Raw genomic sequence first — 18,197 nt, 5'->3', positions numbered from 1 at the left:
AAGCCGACCTCTACATCACCGCCGACGAGCGGGCCCAGGATCTCATTGGAGGAGCAAAGCCTGCACCGACAGCGCCACGACGTGACGCGAACCAGCCATCCGACAAGCGCTGGGAGAAGAGGCCTCGAGAAGAAGTACACGCCGCCGGACCACCCGCCTCTCGCGCCCGAGGAGGACCTCGTGGAGGCGAGCGCACGCTGGACGACATCCTCGACGCCCAGTGCCCGTACCACAAGGACATGCGCCACACCCTTCGCAACTGCCGGGACTTCAAGCACTCCGTCGGGCACGGCCGACCCTTCCAACCTCTACCGCCTCCTCCGCCGAGGGGAGGACCAGATGAACCACGACAGCCCCATCGGCAGGAGGAAGGGGGAGGAGGAGCTTTCCCGCGCGTTGACAGGGAGGTCAACGTCATCTTCGGCGGACATGGGTCGCAGGAGAACAAAAGACAACAAAAGCTCAACGACCGCCAGATACTGGTGGCGACCACCGGTCCTCCCGCCCCGTACCGGTGGTCGGAGCACCCGATCACTTTCACTCGGGAGGATCAGTGGCTCAACTTCGACCACCCAGGCAAATACCCGCTCCTCGTCGATCCAGTGATCCGAGAGAGCCGGGTAAAGAAGGTGCTAGTGGACGGGGGGAGCAGCATCAATGTCACCTTCCCCCGTACACTCCAAGGCTTGGGAGTTCATCTCAAAGAGCTCCACGAGTCGGACACTCCTTTCTTCGGCATCGTGCCGACGGAAGGGGAATACCCGCTGGGCCACATCTACATGCCGGTCACCTTCGGAACTCCGGAGAACTACAGAACCGAGTTCCTGAGGTTCGAGGTGGCGAACTTCGACTGCGGGTACAACGCCATCATCGGGAGGCCGGGACTGGCCAAATTCATGGCCATTCCGCACTATACATACATGATACTGAAGATGCCGGGACCACGAGGAATCATAACTGTGCGTGCCGACTTCCAAGGTGCCGCAGAGTGTTTCCGAGTGGCCATTCAGGCAGCCCTCACCACCAAGCCGTCGACGGTTCCTTCTACATCGGCGAACTCTAAGCCTGAGGAAGGTCTCACGGTACCGGCGAATGAAACTCAGGCCGCGACCTCTATGCAGCCGACTGAAGAAACCAAAAGAATCAACCTGGGGTTCGCTGACGAGCGCAAGACGGCTATCATCAGCTCCAGTTTGAACGACAAATAGGAAAGCGCGCTCGTCCAGTTTCTGCAAGATAACCGGGATGTATTCGCGTGGCAACCTGCGGATATGCCGGGAGTCCCAAGAGAACTGGCCGAGCACAAACTGAAAGTCTACCCCCAGGCGAGGCCGATTCGACAAAAGCTACGTCGTTTCACGCCCGACAAGAGAGAAGCCATTCGTGCCGAATTAGCTCGCCTGGTCGCGGCTGGATTTATTAGAGAAGTATTACACCCTGAGTGGTTAGCCAATCCTGTTCTTGTACTCAAAAAGAATAAAGTGGATTGGCGCATGTGCGTCGACTATACCGATCTCAACAAACACTGTCCGAAGGATCCCTTCGGGCTCCCGAGGATAGATCAGGTGGTGGATTCCACCGCTGGATGTTCTGTGTTGTCTTTCTTAGATTGCTATTCCGGGTATCATCAGATTAGTTTGGCAAAAGAAGACGAGGAAAAACGGCGTTCATCACTCCGTTTGGTGCCTTCTGTTATACCTCCATGCCGTTCGGCCTCAAAAACGCTGGAGCGACTTATCAGAGAGCCATTCAAACATGCCTAGCCGATCACTGGGGCAAGCGTGTGGAGGCTTACGTTGATGACGTGGTAATCAAAACTGAGAATCCGGAAAACTTCATCGAAGATTTACAGCTGGTTTTCAACAGCCTGAGAAGATATAGATGGAAGCTCAATCCTGAAAAATGCGTTTTCGGGGTACCAGCAGGAAAGTTGCTCGGATTTATCGTCAGCCACCGGGGAATTGAGGCTAATCCAGAGAAGATTGAAGCTATCATGAAGATGGAAGCTCCTCGGTCACAAAAGAAGGTTCAGCGACTCACAGGATGTATGGCAGCTCTAAGCAGATTTATATCCAGACTGGGGGAGAAAGGCTTGCCGTTTTACAAGCTGCTTAAGAAGGTGGATAAGTTTCAATGGACTTCAGAAGCACAAGAAGCTCTAGATGCATTGAAAAAATTCTTGACGACACCACCAGTACTAAAGCCGCCCCGGCGAGCTACGCCAACTCAACCAGCTGAAGATTTGTTGCTATATATCTCTTGCACGACTCACGTGGTAAGCACTGCGTTGGTAGTCGAACGAGTGGAAGAAGGGCATGCTTATCCGGTACAACATCCTGTCTACTTCATCAGTGAGGTTCTGGGTCCATCAAAGAGGAAGTATCCTCAGGTTCAGAAGCTATTATATGCAGTACTTCTAACTGCCCGCAAGCTACGCCACTACTTTGACGACCACAAAGTCATAGTAGTTACTGGTTTTCCAATAGGGGACATTCTTCACAACAAGGAAGCCATTGGCCGAATAGCCAAGTGGGCTTGCGAGTTGGGATCCCATGATATCGAGTTCCGACCTCGCACAGCCATCAAAACTCAAGCACTGGTTGACTTCGTATCAGAGTGGACAGAACAGCAAGTACCGGATAATCCAGAAACCGCAGAAGTATGGCGAATGTATTTTGATGGCTCGCTGAAACTGCAAGGAGCAGGAGCAGGAATTCTCTTCACTGCACCTGGAGGCGAGCACCTCAAGTATGCTCTCCAGCTGCTATTCCCGGCCTCTAACAACGCAGCCGAGTATGAAGCTTTGATACACGGATTAAACATCGCCATATCACTGGGCGTCAAAAGATTGATGGTATATGGAGACTCTCTGGTAGTCATTAGCTAGATAAACAAAGAATGGGATTGTTCAAGTGATTCAATGGGAAAATACTGCGCTGTCGTCCGAAAGCTGGAAGATAAGTTCGAGGGTCTGGAATTTCATCATGTGGAAAGGGATCGTAACACAGCAGCTGATACACTATCCAAGCTCGGATCCGGTCGAACTCAGGTCCCACCCGGAGTTTTCGTGCAAGAAATTACACGGCCGAGTATCTCAATAGATCAAACAGAAGAGTGCAACATCGTAGATCAACCCGAGTCAGACTCTGATGACTGGAGGAGGCCGATCATTAAGTACATAAAGAACGAAGAAGAACCAGACGACAAGAACTCGGCAGAGCGCATTGCCAGACAGTCGGCTCACTACACACTCATTGGGGAGATATTATACAGAAGGGGTGCATCAGGTGTTCTCATGAAGTGCATTCTCCCGTCCACTGGGAAGCAACTTCTGGAGGAGGTCCATGCAGGGCAATGTGGAATACATGCAGCCTCCAGAACACTAGTCGGGAAGGTCTTCAGGTCAGGATTCTATTGGCCAACGGCGAAGAACGACGCAGCCGAGTTAGTTCAGAGATGCGAAGCTTGTCAATACCTGTCAAAGCAACAGCACATGCCAGCACAGCAGCTACAGACCATACCAGTAACTTGGCCTTTCGCATGCTGGGGATTGGATATGATCGGACCTTTCAAGAAAGCTCAAGGAGGTTACACCCACGTATTGGTGGCGATTAACAAATTCACTAAATGGATAGAGTTCAAGCCCATTGCTTCTTTAACCTCTGCTAAGGCCATGGAATTCATACAGGATATAATATTCAGATTCGGGATACCAAACAGCATCATCACTGACTTAGGATCCAACTTCACCAGCTCAGAATTCTTTGACTTCTGCGAGCAAAAAAGCATTCAGATCAAATACGCATCTGTGGCGCATCCAAGAGCCAACGGGCAGGTTGAGCGAGCCAACGGAATGATATTGGAGGCACTCAGGAAAAGGGTCTTCGATAAGAATGAAAAATTCGCAGGAAAATGGATAAGAGAACTACCTTACGTCGTTTGGAGCCTGAGAACCCAACCTAGCCGAGCCCTGCATGGAAACACCCCTTTCTTCATGGTCTATGGGTCGGAGGCAGTGCTACCTGCTGACCTCAAGTTTGGGGCGCCAAGATTGATCTTCGAAAGCATAGCGGAAGCTGAGGCCACCAGGCTGGAGGATGTTGATGTACTTGAGGAAGAGCGACTGAATGCAGTAATCCAATCAGCACGGTACCAGCAGACTCTAAGGCGCTATCACGATAAGGCTGTGCGGCAACGGTTCTTTTCAGTAGGAGACCTCGTCCTCCGCCGAATTCTAACGGGGGAGGGACGGCACAAGCTATCACCCTTATGGGAAGGACCCTTCATAGTAATAGAGGTCACTCGGCCCGGATCGTATCGCCTCACCCAGACGGATGGTACAGAAGTTGGGAACTCTTGGAACATAGAGCACCTCAGAAAGTTTTACCCCTAGCTATATTTCAAAACAGCCGGGGCGACCATGTACTCTGTAAAGTAGAAATATGTCATCAATAAAGATAGATTTCAAAGATACTCGATTCGTTTATGATCAACTTGCATTCTTACTTAACTCGGGGTGACCACTATGCCCTACAAACGGAGCAATCGACTTAAGTCGGCAACGACTTAAGGCGGTGCAACATGCTCACGCTTACTTAACTCGGGGTGACCACTATGCCCTACAAACGGAGCAATCGACTTAAGTCGGCAACGACTTAAGGCGGTGCAACATGCTCACGCTTACTTAACTCGGGGTGACCACTATGCCCTACAAACGGAGCAATCGACTTAAGTCGGCAACGACTTAAGGCGGTGCAACATGCTCACGCTTACTTAACTCGGGGAGACCACTATGCCCTACAAACGGAGCAATCGACTTAAGTCGGCAGTGACTTAAGGCGATGCAACATGCTCACGCTTACTTAACTCGGGGTGACCACTATGCCCTACAAACGAAGCAATCAACTTAAGTTGGCAACGACTTAAGGCGGTGCAACATGCTCACGCTTACTTTACCTAGGGGGACCACTATACCCTACTAACGGAGTTATCGGCTAAAAGTCATTTACGGCTTAAACCGGTATAGCATACTCGCGCTTATGCAGTTCAGGGGATGATTTCCATATCCCACAAGCAAACTTCATAATCATCATGTAGCGTTACCACAAATTCGAAATTCGGATACAATAAGAAAATGATGATGTCATTTGAATGATAAGCCGATAACCTCTAACGAGTACTTGATCATGCTAACTGCGCGCTCAGAGCACGCGAACTGTTTCTTTATTTTCCAATGTCTTTCTCAGGAGCGACCGACGAAGAAGGGCGATTCGAGGAGTCAGGGGCAGCATTCACATCGGCTCTTATATCTTCAGGGACAACCACGCCAGGTCTTCTCATCAAGATTCGTCCCGCCCGAATGGCCTTATCCAGGGCCTTATCGCGCTGAGCTTTGAAAGTGGCAGCAGTTTCTTCGGCAACTTTAACAGCCTGCTGGGCAGTTTCTAACTCTTGAGCAATGGATTTCTTAAAAGCCCGGAGTCCCTTGATGATGGTATCCTTTGCTGATAGCAACTGTGTAAGGCGGGTCACTTCGTCCGAGGATTCTTGCAGCTGACGACGCTGATTGTCCAGCTCCTCCATCGTAAAGCGGTGGCTCCTCTCCAAGATGGTCAACGAGTTGCTGGAATCTTGGTACAATCTGTCAAGGTTGTCGCGAGAAGCAGCAAGGATGCGTTTTTCTTCCTACAAGCAAAAAATCAACTCATTCAGAATCCAAGAGCATGATAAGGCAAAGCACGGGTTCGTAAGCTACCTTCTCAGAGTCAAGCTGAGCATGAAGAGAAGAACTCAGAGCGTTGGCATCATCCAAAGCCGCAGATACCTGACTCAACTCGATCTGACTCTGAGAATACTTCTCCTCAAAGTCAGCGCACCGTTGAGCCATTTCAGCTTGATCTTGGGAATGTTTTTCTTCAAGAACTGCAATCTGCCGAGTCATTTCTATCAAGGAGTAATCAAATGAAATAAGGTCAGAAGGTAAAACAATCCACGAGCAAAGGCAAAGAAGAAGAAGGAAAAGAACACCGACCAGCATTTGTTGCCTCCAACTCAGACACACGACGTTGAAGCGACACTGGATTCCAGCATGCAAGAGACGAAGCCACTTCTGGGACAGAAGCACCCTGCAATCTCAGCTGGCTGGCCATCCCATTCACTAAAGCCTGATGAGAAGAACAGATGAGTAGAATGGCAACAGTTCATACAATGTAGGGATCAAGCTACAATACAGCACAATTACCTGGAGGTTGGAGAAGAACGAAGATATTCCCAAATCAGGAGAGATCAGTGGATAATCAGGTGCAAGACCACCACCCGAAGCAGCTTGCAGCAGACCAGCAGGAACGAGCTCAGTACATTCAGCAGAGCCTAACGCCAGACCAGTGGGGATGCTGCCCTCTAAAGCGACCCCTTGATCTGGAGTTTGAGTCACCACCATGCCGCCAGAGTGTGGAGGTGAACCCGCGTGGACATCCATAGAAGTGCAGGAAGGAGACCCTGCTCGGGCACCCTCGGGGGCTGGGTCACAGTCGGCACTGCCCACCTGAGCCGGATCATCCCCGGCAACACCCTCGGGGGCTGGGCAGTGGCTTGCACTCTTCGCCCGAGCTAAGTCACTCCCGACGACATCCTCGGGGGCTGGGCATATATCAGCGCCATTCTTGGGACCCAGGCTCTCTACCGTGACCACCTCTAAGGTTGACGGGCCTTCAGCTACTTCCATGGGATCAGAACGATCCAGGTCAGCACCCCGACCCTCGAGATCATGCTCTAAGGTCGACGAGGCACGGGATGACCTCAACCCAGCATCTGGCACGGCTGCACAAGTTTCTGTCGCATCAGCATCTGCAGGTTCCAACAACAAGTTCTCAGGGACCATATCCTCTAGAGCTTGATCAAAATTGGCCATGGACAGTTCTTGCAGACCAATAAGGGCAGACAAGGCGGGAGAAGGAACTCCACTACTTCCACCGCTAGCGACGAACTGCCGACTGTTTTTCCGAGTTAATGGAATTTCATTTTCTTCCTCCTCATCCTCCACAGTAACAGCACAAACAGCGTCCTCATTGGGGTCAACAGCAGGTGGAGCACACCCATTGGGATCAATGTCAGCAAGGCTAGTTGCAGTCATTTCTTCGGCAGCAGGAGCTAAGGTACTGGCATCCTCGTCAAAGCTGGATACTCGCCGGAGGCGTCTTCTCTTCTTTTTCTGCTCATCAGCAGAAGGCTCGGGCTGACTGGTTCGGCTAGGGCGCCTCGGGCGAGTACTGACAGGTTTTGGGACATCCAAGGTCGCATCAACCTCTGGAAGGGGCACCACTGCCAATGTACCCTCAGGAGCAACATCGGATGAATCCTCAGCTAGCAGATCGAGCATATCATTTATGTCAGCATCACTGGGGTTCAGAGGCACTTCGAAATAAACCTGCCGTTCATCATCAGGAATTGCCCCGAGCGAAGCAACCAAAGCACTGACTTCCTCGGCAGAAGGTCGCACTCTAAGACCCAAATTGCTATCAGTCACGGGTGGATTGGACACAAAAAGGGTGAAAGCTTTGGGAGAAGGAAGGTTCCAAGCCGAGTAAGCCACTGGAGCACCAACGTTTGAAACTTTACCCCTGAGGATCAGTTCGAGTCGGCTTACCAAATCAACAGAAGGAATTCTCCTATTGGTAACTCGGGTTGAGTCGGCCAGCCCTCGGTAAAGATATGCCGGATAGGCCCTGTCTTTCAGCGGCTGAATGTTTTTGAAAACGAAATCTGTGACCACAGCTTCGGCAGTCAGACCTCTCTCTTTCAGTAATCCGACTTCAGTAAGCAACACGCCTGCCTCGGCAACTTCTTGATCCGTGGGAGACTCAGTCCAACTCAGAGTACGAACGTCTGGCTGTCTTCCTGAGCGGGGAGGGAGAGAATTTCCATAATTATCAATTATAAACCACTCCAGACGCCAACCTTTAATGCTGTCCTTGAGGGGAATCTCGAGATACTCGGTCTTCCGCCCACGGCGCATCTCCAAACTGGCACCTCCGACCAACTGATGTTGCCCCCCGGCCATCCCAGGACGACAGTGATACAGATATTTCCATAAGCCAAAATGCGGCAGCACGCCGAGATAAGCCTCGCAAAGGTGAACGAAAATAGAGATTTGGAGAATGGAATTAGGGTTCAAATGAGTCAGGTTGATGTGATAAAAATCAAGGATGCCACGGAAAAAAGGAGATATGGGAAGGCCGAGGCCGCGAAGAAGAAAAGGAGTGTAAACTACTGACTCGTGGGTATCTTCGGTTGGGACAGTAGTCCCGTGGCAAGCCCGCCAAGAACAGAGTTCCCGCGGAGGAAGAACCCCGATGGAGACAAGGCGGAAAAGCTCAGCTTCAGAAATTACAGACATGTGGTTACCTGCGAAGGGTAACTGGCTGTTGGGGTCGATTGTGGGGATCACTGCAGCAGACGAGTTCGCAGTTTTTCTCTTGGGCGCCATCTTGCTTCTCACTGGCAAAACAGAGTAGGAGGCGAATAGCAGAGAAGATTCAGATGCAGAAATGCAAGAACTAGGGCACGGAAAGCAAAGGCGGCTAAAAGCGCGACTCTTAAGGGATATTCTTGAGCCAGATACCCTTTTTAAAAAAAAGTGCTCAGTCATCACCCGGCGGTCATCTCCGAAAGTCCAGCATGCCACGTGGATATCCGACAGTTATTTCCAAGAGAGCCGACGCGCCACCTCATCACTCGGTTATTTTCCTCAAAATAACTTACAAAGCTGGCTATCATTCGGCGTTACCTCTAAAACGCCAACCACGTGTTCAATCGCTCGGCATTACTTCTAAAATGCCGATGCCGACCTTCAATCACTCGGTGTTACCTCTAAAATGCCGACCACGTGTTCAATCATTCGGCATTACTTCTAAAATGCCGATGCCGACCTTCAATCACTCGGCGTTGCCTCTAAAACGCCGACCACGTGTTCAATCGCTCGGCATTACTTCTAAAATGCCGATGCCGACCTTCACTCACTCGGCGTTGCCCCTAAAACGCCGACCACGTGTTCAATCGCTCGGCATTACTTCTAAAATGCCGATGCCGACCTTCACTCACTCGGCGTTGCCCCTAAAACGCCGACCACGTGTTCAATCGCTCGGCATTACTTCTAAAATACCGACGCCGACCTTCAATCACCCGGCGTTGTTTCTAAAACGCCGACCCTGTATTCTGTCGCTCGGCATTACTTCTAAAATGCCGATGCCGACCTTCTATCATTCTGCATTGCCTTAAAACGCGGATCTTGTGTTCGATTGCTTGGTGCTACCTCTAAAACGCTGATGACAACCTACACATCGCTCGGCGTTGTTTCTACTACATTAAAAGAATCAGTTCAACATTCAGGAAAAGCATCGACAAGTCATCAAAAAGGAGGGATCAACGATAGTTCTTCATTAAAAGGGAAGTTAACGAGTTTACAAACCAACTCTTCACGAGTTGGTACTTCCCTACTTCTACTCTACATTATTACTACTACTAAACTACACTAACTACTACTACATTATTCTAACTATACTAAACTATACTAACATCTAAGAAGACCAGTGGCGTCTAACCACTGGCCCTGCCCCTGCCGCCGCCGCCGCCCTTGGTGCTGCCCTTGCTGCTGCCACCCTTGGTGCTGTCCCTGCTGCCGTCGCTGCCGCCCCTGCCACTGCCGCTGCCGTCATCGTCGCCGTCGTCGTCGTCGTCGTCATCGTCGTCGTCGCCTTCACCCTCGTCGCCGCCGTCCGAGTTCTCCTCATCCGAGGAGTACTCCGACTCATCCGAGCCTTCGAGCCCGGAGCGCTCGACGGCCCGGATGTATGTCTAGACCTCCGCGGCTATCCCCTGGGAGTCGTCCGAGTCATCGGACGACGCCGGGGGAGAGACGGGAGCCGGAGACCCCTCGGACTCGGAGGAGAACTCCTCCTCCGAGTATTCCGAGTCACCGAAATCCTCCGATGGAGGAGTCGGCTTGCGCTTGTTATTCTTGCCCATGGCGAAAGCAGACAGAGGGGAGGAAAAGAAGGTAGTAAGGAGCAGCGAAGAGATGTGGAGAAACCAGAGAAGCAAAGGGGTATTTATAGAAGGGAAAGGCAACCGCTCACTTCTAACCGCGGTCACTGAACAGTCGCAAGGCATTCAATAAGCACTTCCACCCATCTGAAGACACGTCAGACGGCGGACGCCGTTTCATGCAACACTACACCCATTGGGACTCCAGTCAACAGCGCAAAGGATATGATTACACTAGCCGTCCCATCGCATTACTACTCAGAGGCAACCGGCTAAAACACTCAGCGTACCAAGCCGTCCCTTGCCCACACCCATTGGGGGGGGGACGCCCAGGAATTATCAGTATATTTTTCAAACGGTCACATCCGTGCAGGGCATGCAGTGAATACCTCAAGACAAAAATGAGATATCAGTAAGGATCAGAGGAAAGCCAAATATAGCCAGCAAAGTACAAGATATGGCCGACAGAAGCGACGTGAAGACTAGACAAAGAACGTCCGTCAAACGTCCAATCAATCGCAGAAGCAAATAAATTGCACTACCTAGCAAGATATGGATGGATTGCAAACTCGGCTGCTAAAGACAAAATATACGCTGACCTCTGCGGCAAAATATTGATGACATAATGCTGACCTCCAAAGCATAATGCAAAATAGCTTCATGCCAGTTTCCACAAGCGAAAGGAAGACCTTCGAATGGATTATCCTTAAAAAATCCATTTGAAGGTCGGGGGCTACACCCATTGGGTGCACCTCCGGTGCACCCCATGGAGTATTATTCTAAGCCGATATAGCGCCGACTTCTAAGGCGTAGAGCAAGACTGAAAAGACCGATCCTCAACCGAGATGCAGGAGCGCGAATGGAGATAACCTTGGGAAGAAGACCTTCGAGTAGATTATCTTCTAAAATCTACTCAAAAGTCGGGGGCTACACCCATTGGGTGCACCTCCGGTGCACCCAATGAAGTCCAGAGTCTTACAATCCAAAATACCAAACTCTAAGGCACAAGCACAAAACCAAACTTTGGTCAGACAAGTGATCAGAGCTAGAGAAGACAGCAGGAAGTCATTTTTTGGACCTTGGATCTTTGAGTTGATTACCTCTAAATCAACCCAAAGATCGGGGGCTTGTGGGGGATAGATATCCCCTGGGTCCACTAAAGAAGTAAAAGGCCTCACGAAAGGCCCAAGGGCCCAATAATTCGTAAGGTCATTCTTTCGTGGGCCTAGGGAAGGACAACCAGCAAGGGAGAACGACATGAGGCCGATTGGTGCAAACTCGAACGGCCCACATCGTCGAGCGAATAATCGCAACAGAGACCTGATTTTCCCGCGCGGGAGCCCCCATGCAGCGGAGCCGTGCGAGGATAAGTCGGCGAGGATCACGCAGGATAAACTCGAGAGGTTCACTATCTTTCAGTTACTTGTTGTTATCATACCCACGTGTATTGCCCCACGGTCGAGTATATAAGGCCTAGGGGGCACCCCTTCAGAACGATCGCCCCAGTTCTACTTAGCCATACACATAAACTCTCTACGGAGGACCCTCTTGTAACCACGCTCATATACTCACCAGGACGTAGGGTGTTACGCACTTCTAAGCGGCCCGAACCTGCAAATCTTGTCTACTGTTCCTCGTGCGACCAGCACGAACCATTTTGCTACAGTCGTCGACACCGTCCTACTCCTAAAAACACCTTGAGGGGCAACCCCGGGTGTGCGGTCGGACCCAAAACACCGACAAGAGGGTCAGCTATACTTAGTTGATTTTAATAGAGCTGAACTCGATACTTGCTTAATTGTAAAGACTAATATGGGTTGGCTCTGGCATCGCCGACTAGCCCATGTTGGGATGAAGAATCTTCACAAGCTTCTAAAGGGAGAACACATTTTAGGACTAACAAATGTTCATTTTGAGAAAGATAGGGTTTGTAGCGCATGTCAAGCAGGGAAGCAAGTTGGTGCCCATCATCCACACAAGAACATCATGACGAATGACATGCCGCTTGAGCTACTCCACATGGATCTATTCGGCCCGATAGCTTACATAAGCATCGGCAGGAGTAAGTACTGTCTAGTTATTGTGTATGATTATTCTCACTTCATTTGGGTGTTCTTTTTGCAGGAAAAATCACAAACCCAAGAGACTTTAAAGGGATTCTTGAGACGGGCTCAAAATGAGTTCGGATTGAGGATCAAGAAAATAAGAAGCGACAACGGGACGGAGTTCAAGAACTCTCAAATTGAAGGCTTTCTTGAGGAGGAGGGCATCAAGCATGAGTTCTCTTCTCCCTACACACCTCAACAAAATGGTGTAGTGGAGAGGAAGAATATAACTCTATTGGACATGGTGAGGACCATGCTTGATGAGTACAAGACTCCAGACCGGTTTTGGGCTGAGGTGATTAACACCGCCTGCTTATCCATCAACCGACTCTACCTTCACCGAATCCTCAAGAAGACATCATACGAACTCCTCACCGGTAAAAAGCCTAATGTTTTATATTTTAGAGTCTTTGGTAGCAAATGCTTTATTCTTGTTAAAAGAGGTAGAAAATCTAAATTTGCTCCTAAGGTTGTAGAAGGTTTTTTACTTGGTTATGACTCAAACACAAGGGCATATAGAGTCTTCAACAAATCCACTGGATTAGTTGAGGTTTCTTGTGACATTGTGTTTGATGAGACTAATGGCTCTCAAGTAGAGCAAGTTGACCTTGATGAGCTAGATGATGAAGAGGCTCCGTGCGTCGCGCTAAGGAACATGTCCATTGGGGATGTGTTTCCTAAGGAATCCGAAGAGCCCACTAATGCACAAGATCAACCGTCATCTTCCATGCAAGCATCTCCACCAACCCAAGATGAGGATCAAGCTCAAGATGATGAAAAGAAGATCAAGAAGATGAGCCGCCTCAAGAGGAGGACAATGATCAAGGGGGAGATGAAGTTGATCAAGACAAGGAAGATGATCAAGAAATTCAGGATCAAAGTCCGCCACACCCAAGAGTCCATCAAGCGATTCAAAGAGATCACCCTGTGAACTCCATCCTCGATGATATTCATAATGGGGTAACAACTCAATCTCGAGTCGCTCATTTTTGTGAACATTACTCTTTTGTGTCTTCTATTGAGCCATACAGGGTGGAAGATGCATTAAGAGACTCGGATTGGGTGTTGGTAATGCAAGAGGAGCTCAACAACTTCACGAGGAATGAGGTATGGCATTTAGTTACACGTCCTAATCAAAATGTTGTAGGTACCAAGTGGGTATTCCGCAACAAGCAAGATGAGCATGGTGTGGTGACAAGGAACAAAATTAGACTTGTGGCCAAGGGCTATTCACAAGTCAAAGGTTTGGATTTCGGTGAAACCTATGCACCCGTAGCTAGGCTTGAGTCAATTCGTATATTACTTGCCTATGCTACTTACCATGGCTTCAAGCTTTATCAAATGGATGTGAAGAGTGCTTTCCTTAATGGACTAATCAAGGAAGAGGTCTATGTTGAGCAACCTCCCAGCTTTGAAGATAGAGAGTACCCTAACCATGTGTATAAACTCTATAAGGCGCTTTATAGGCTCAAGCAAGCCCCAAGAGCATGGTATGAATGCCTAAGAGATTTTCTTATCACTAATGGCTTCAAAGTCGGAAAAGCTGATCCTACCCTCTTTACTAAAACTATTGCAAATGATTTGTTTGTATGTCAAATTTATGTTGATGATATCATATTTGGGTACTAACAAATCTACTTGTGAAGAGTTTAGTAGGATCATGATTCAAAAATTCGAGATGCCTATGATGGGGGAGTTGAAGTATTTCCTAGGATTTCAAGTGAAGCAACTCCAAGAGGGCACCTTCATTAGCCAAACCAAGTATATTCAAGACATACTCAACAAGTTTGGAATGATGGATGCCAAGCCCATCAAGACACCTATGGGAACCAATGGGCATCTCGACCTCGACACGGGAGGTAAATCCGTAGATCAAAAGGTATATCGGTCGATGATAGGATCTCTACTCTATTTATGTGCATCTCGACCGGATATTATGCTTTCTGTATGCATGTGTGCAAGGTTCTAAGCCAATCCTAAGGAATTCCGCCTTAGGGCTATGAAAAGAATCATGAGATATTTAGTTTATACACCTAAGTTTGGTCTTTGGTTACCCCAAGGGATCCACTTTTGATTTAATAGGATATTCCAATGCGGATTGGGTAGGGTGTAAAATTGATAGGAAAAGCACATCAGGGACTTGTCAGTTTTTGGGAAGATCCCTGGTGTCTTGGGCTTCAAAGAAACAAAATTCAGTAGCTCTTTCTATCGCCGAAGCCGAGTATATTGTCGCAGGTCATTGTCGCGCGCAATTGCTTTGGATGAGGCAAACCCTCAGGGACTATGGCTACAAATTGAGCAAAGTCCCTCTCCTATGTGATAATGAGAGTGCAATCCGCATGGCGGATAATCCCGTTGAACACAGCCGCACTAAGCACATAGTCATTCGATATCACTTTTTGAGGGATCACCAACAAAGGGGGGATATCGAGATTGCTTATGTTAGCACCAAAGAACAATTAGCCGATATCTTTACCAAGCCTTTAGATGAGAAAACCTTTACCAAACTTAGGAATGAGCTAAACATTCTTGATTCTCGGAACTTTGATTGACACTTTGCACACATAACTCATTTATATACCTTTGATCATATCTCTTTCATTTGCTACGACTAATGTGTTTTCAAGTGATTTCTATGCTAAGTCGTAGATTGAAAGGGAAATGGAGTCTTCGGCGAAGATAAGGCTTCCACTCTACTCTATCGGTATTATTTACCCTTCGCCATCACTCCACATCACTCTCACTTTGGTATAATCTTCACTCTTATTACTCATACCAATGGAGGAGAACAGTTAAAGGGCTCACAAAGTCTCCGTTTTTGGCGATTAATGCCAAAGGGGGAGAGAGTATTAGCCCAAAGCAAAAGGACCGCACCACCACCAAATTCAAAAATTTTCGAAATAAAGTGCTTAATTGGTATTCCTCTAGAAACTATATTTCAATTGGTATCCATATTTCAAATTGATATATTTAAAGGAGGATTTTTTCAATTGGTATCTAAATCCTTTTCATATTGATAAAACCCTCTTGAACACTAAGAGGAGAATTTCATCCACGGAGAGTTTTGTTTTAGTCAAAGGAAAAGCATTTGAAACAGGGGGAGAAAATTTTAAATCTTGAAAAGGCTTCTCAAAATCTTATTCATGTACCTTTGACTATTTGCAAAAAGACTTTGAAAAGATTTTCCAGAAGAATTTGCAAAAACAAAACAAGTGGTGCAAATGTGGTCCAAAATGTTAAAAGAAAGAAAGCAATCTATGCATATCTAGTAAAAGTATAGATTGGTTTAATTCCAAGCAACCTTTGCACTTGCCTTATGAAAACTAGTTCAATTCTGCACTTATATACTTGCTTTGGTTTGTGTTGGCATCAATTACCAAAAAGGGGGAGATTGAAAGGGAAATAGGGTCAAACCTTTTCCTAAATGATTTTGGTGGTTGAAATGCCCAACACAAATAATTGGACTAACTAGTTTGCTCTAGATCATATATTCTAGAGATGCCAAAGGTTCAACACAAACCAATAAAAAGGTCAAAGTTAGGGTTCAAAAGAAAGTAGCAAAAGAAACCGAAGAGAACTCTGGTCTGTCGCACCGGACAGTGTCCGGTGCACCAGGGGCCGTACAGACTGAACTCTTCACCTTTGAGTTTCTGGAGAGCCGCTCCGCTATAATTCACCGGACTGTCCGGTGTGCCGGCGGAGTAACGGCTAGCGAGCGCAACGGTCGACTCCAACGGTCGCCTGCAACGTGAACAGTGCGCGGACAGTTCGCGCAAAGTCAGAGCAGCGCTAGAAGGCGCACCGGACAGTGAACAGTGACTGTCTGGTGCCCCAAGATGTCAGAGCTCCAACGGTCGAAACCGTTAGAACCCTAACGGTTGGGTGACGTGGCTGGCGCACCGGATAGTGTCCGGTGCGCCCATCGACAGCAGCCCTCCCTAATGGTTGTTTTGGTGGTTGGGGCTATAAATATCCCCCAACCACCACTTATTAAGGCATCCAAGTTTCCAGCATATTGCATTCAATACAAGAGCTCTAGACTTTACTCCAAGACACAAACAAGAGATCAAATCCTCTCCAAAGTCCAAAACCACTCCAAACACTTAGTGACTTGTGAGAGAGAGATTTTCGTGTTCATTTGAGTTCTTGTCGCTTGGATCGCTTTCTTCTTCCTCTTTCTTGTCTCAAGACATTTGTAATCAAAGCAAGAGACACCAAGTTGTGGTGGTCCTTGTAGGTGTCTAAGTGACCCATTTGATTAAGGAGAAAGGTCACTCGGTCTAGGTGACCGTTTGAGAGAGGGAAAGGGTTGAAAGAGACCCGGTCTTTGTGACCACTTCAACGGGGATTAGGTTTGCAAGAACCGAATCTCGGTAAAACAAATCACCGTGTCACTCTCTTCATTTGCTTGTGATTTGTTTTCACCCTCTCTTTTGGACTCGAATTTATTTCTAACGCTAACCCCGGCTTGTAGTTGTTCTTAAAGTTTGTAAATTTCAGTTTCCGCCTATTCACCCCCCCTTTAGGCAACTTTCATTAACCATTATAAAACATTTAGATAAGTCATTTTGTTTATTATTTAGATTAAAAAATTACTCATATAAACCACTAGTTTCCATGATTCCATCGACGTCAAGTGTCATCAAGTGATGTGGGTCTTTACCTCCCATATAGGTCGTGAGAAAATATCCAAACTCAACACGACATGAAGCCATTCGTAGCGCAACGCTCCCATATAGTACCACCTCGCTAGCTAAATGAGAACGAGCGGCCGAGCGAGTTATAAAAAAGGACATGTCTCCTTTTTTCAATTCATACCTTTCTCAGTATTTTAGCTAAGATGAAGTATGGTATATGCAGTTTAATATATGGTATATGGGCCATATGTCTACTTTAATTTTAAATATATTTTTTGTAGAGAGGGTCTATCACACTGGCTTTCCACTAGTCCCTCGCGTGTCGTACAACCGTTTTACTATTTCATCAAATATGATTGTTGTGTTGTCGCAACAAACATACATTACACTAGCTTCTTTTATACACTATAGCTCTGGCTCCACGCTGGAGCTGGAACCTGGAGCAAACCAAAACACCCCCAAAAGATCTTTTTTGTTTGTCTTAAATTGCACTGCCTTCAATTTAGGACTCTAAGACCAACTCCAAGGATGAAGGCTCCACATCCATAAAAACGCTTGTTCCTCCATATGAACAGTTTGTTCTGTATGGTTTCCTTTCCTGCAGCGACTCTATCCATCTTTGTTTTTCAGGAATGGTTGCCTTTCGCGCCACCTTTTTGTGCTCCATGAACCATCAACCAATTATGGACGACGCACGGTCGAACGCAGCAGTTCATTTGCACGGAAGAGAGAGAACACATATGTATACAGTGGTAGAGGTGGCTTCCATTTTGCACAGAGAGATGGGAGCTTGCTGGAGCCACGAACAATACACTACGCCTCGGGGAAAAGGGGATGAGGGTGAGATGGGGAGCTTTTGGAATTGGTCTAAGGCGCGTTTGGCCATGCGCTGCCTGCATTGTTGCATCGCATGATATGGAGCTACAAATCGTGGGTGTCTCACAAAACGGCTCTCATTCCCATTTTGTACATGGAAAAGTGTCCTTCTCCATTTGTCGTCCTTGATAAATTTTAGGATGCAGATCTCGATTCAGCAGCCTCTCAACATAAGAGATATAATTCGTTGTCCTTTTAGATTTAACATTGTGGGTCACATATTCTTGTTTTCTCGGTGTTTCTCACCCCTTCTTTTCATTTTCAATCTTCTTTATTTCTTTTCCTCATATCAGGCCATAATGAGAGACAGTTTTGCCCCTACATTCCAGCACCACGCGGTGGAGGTGGATGTGCCCTCGCCACCATCGTCCCCTATCTCCCGCTCAAATGCCTCCTAGATGGTCAGGTTGGCAGTGAAGTGTGAGAACTTGATAAAGGGGCTGATGTCGTTGAACACCTAGAACGTGGTAGTGATGCGTCCATGCAGGCTTGTCGCGATGAGGGAACCCAGCGGCAGTGGAGTGTATAGGCTGAGGTA

The 18,197-nt window shown here is 47.9% G+C and overlaps 1 non-coding gene across 1 annotated transcript; it reads left to right on the top strand.

Annotated features, from left to right (window-relative positions):
* The first annotated feature begins 16,960 nt into the window (after window positions 1-16,960).
* LOC111590235 (U2 spliceosomal RNA) lies at window positions 16,961-17,161 on the top strand. Its single transcript, XR_004852940.1, has one exon. It is a non-coding gene; the product is annotated as a U2 spliceosomal RNA (small nuclear RNA).
* The last annotated feature ends 1,036 nt before the right edge of the window (window positions 17,162-18,197 follow it).

The sequence above is a fragment of the Zea mays genome, chromosome 9 (assembly GCF_902167145.1).
Source record: "Zea mays cultivar B73 chromosome 9, Zm-B73-REFERENCE-NAM-5.0, whole genome shotgun sequence".
NCBI classification, from domain to species: Eukaryota; Viridiplantae; Streptophyta; class Magnoliopsida; order Poales; family Poaceae; genus Zea; species Zea mays.
The sequence above is the reverse complement of the archived record's forward strand: the minus strand, read 5'-3'. Positions and strand labels throughout refer to the sequence as shown.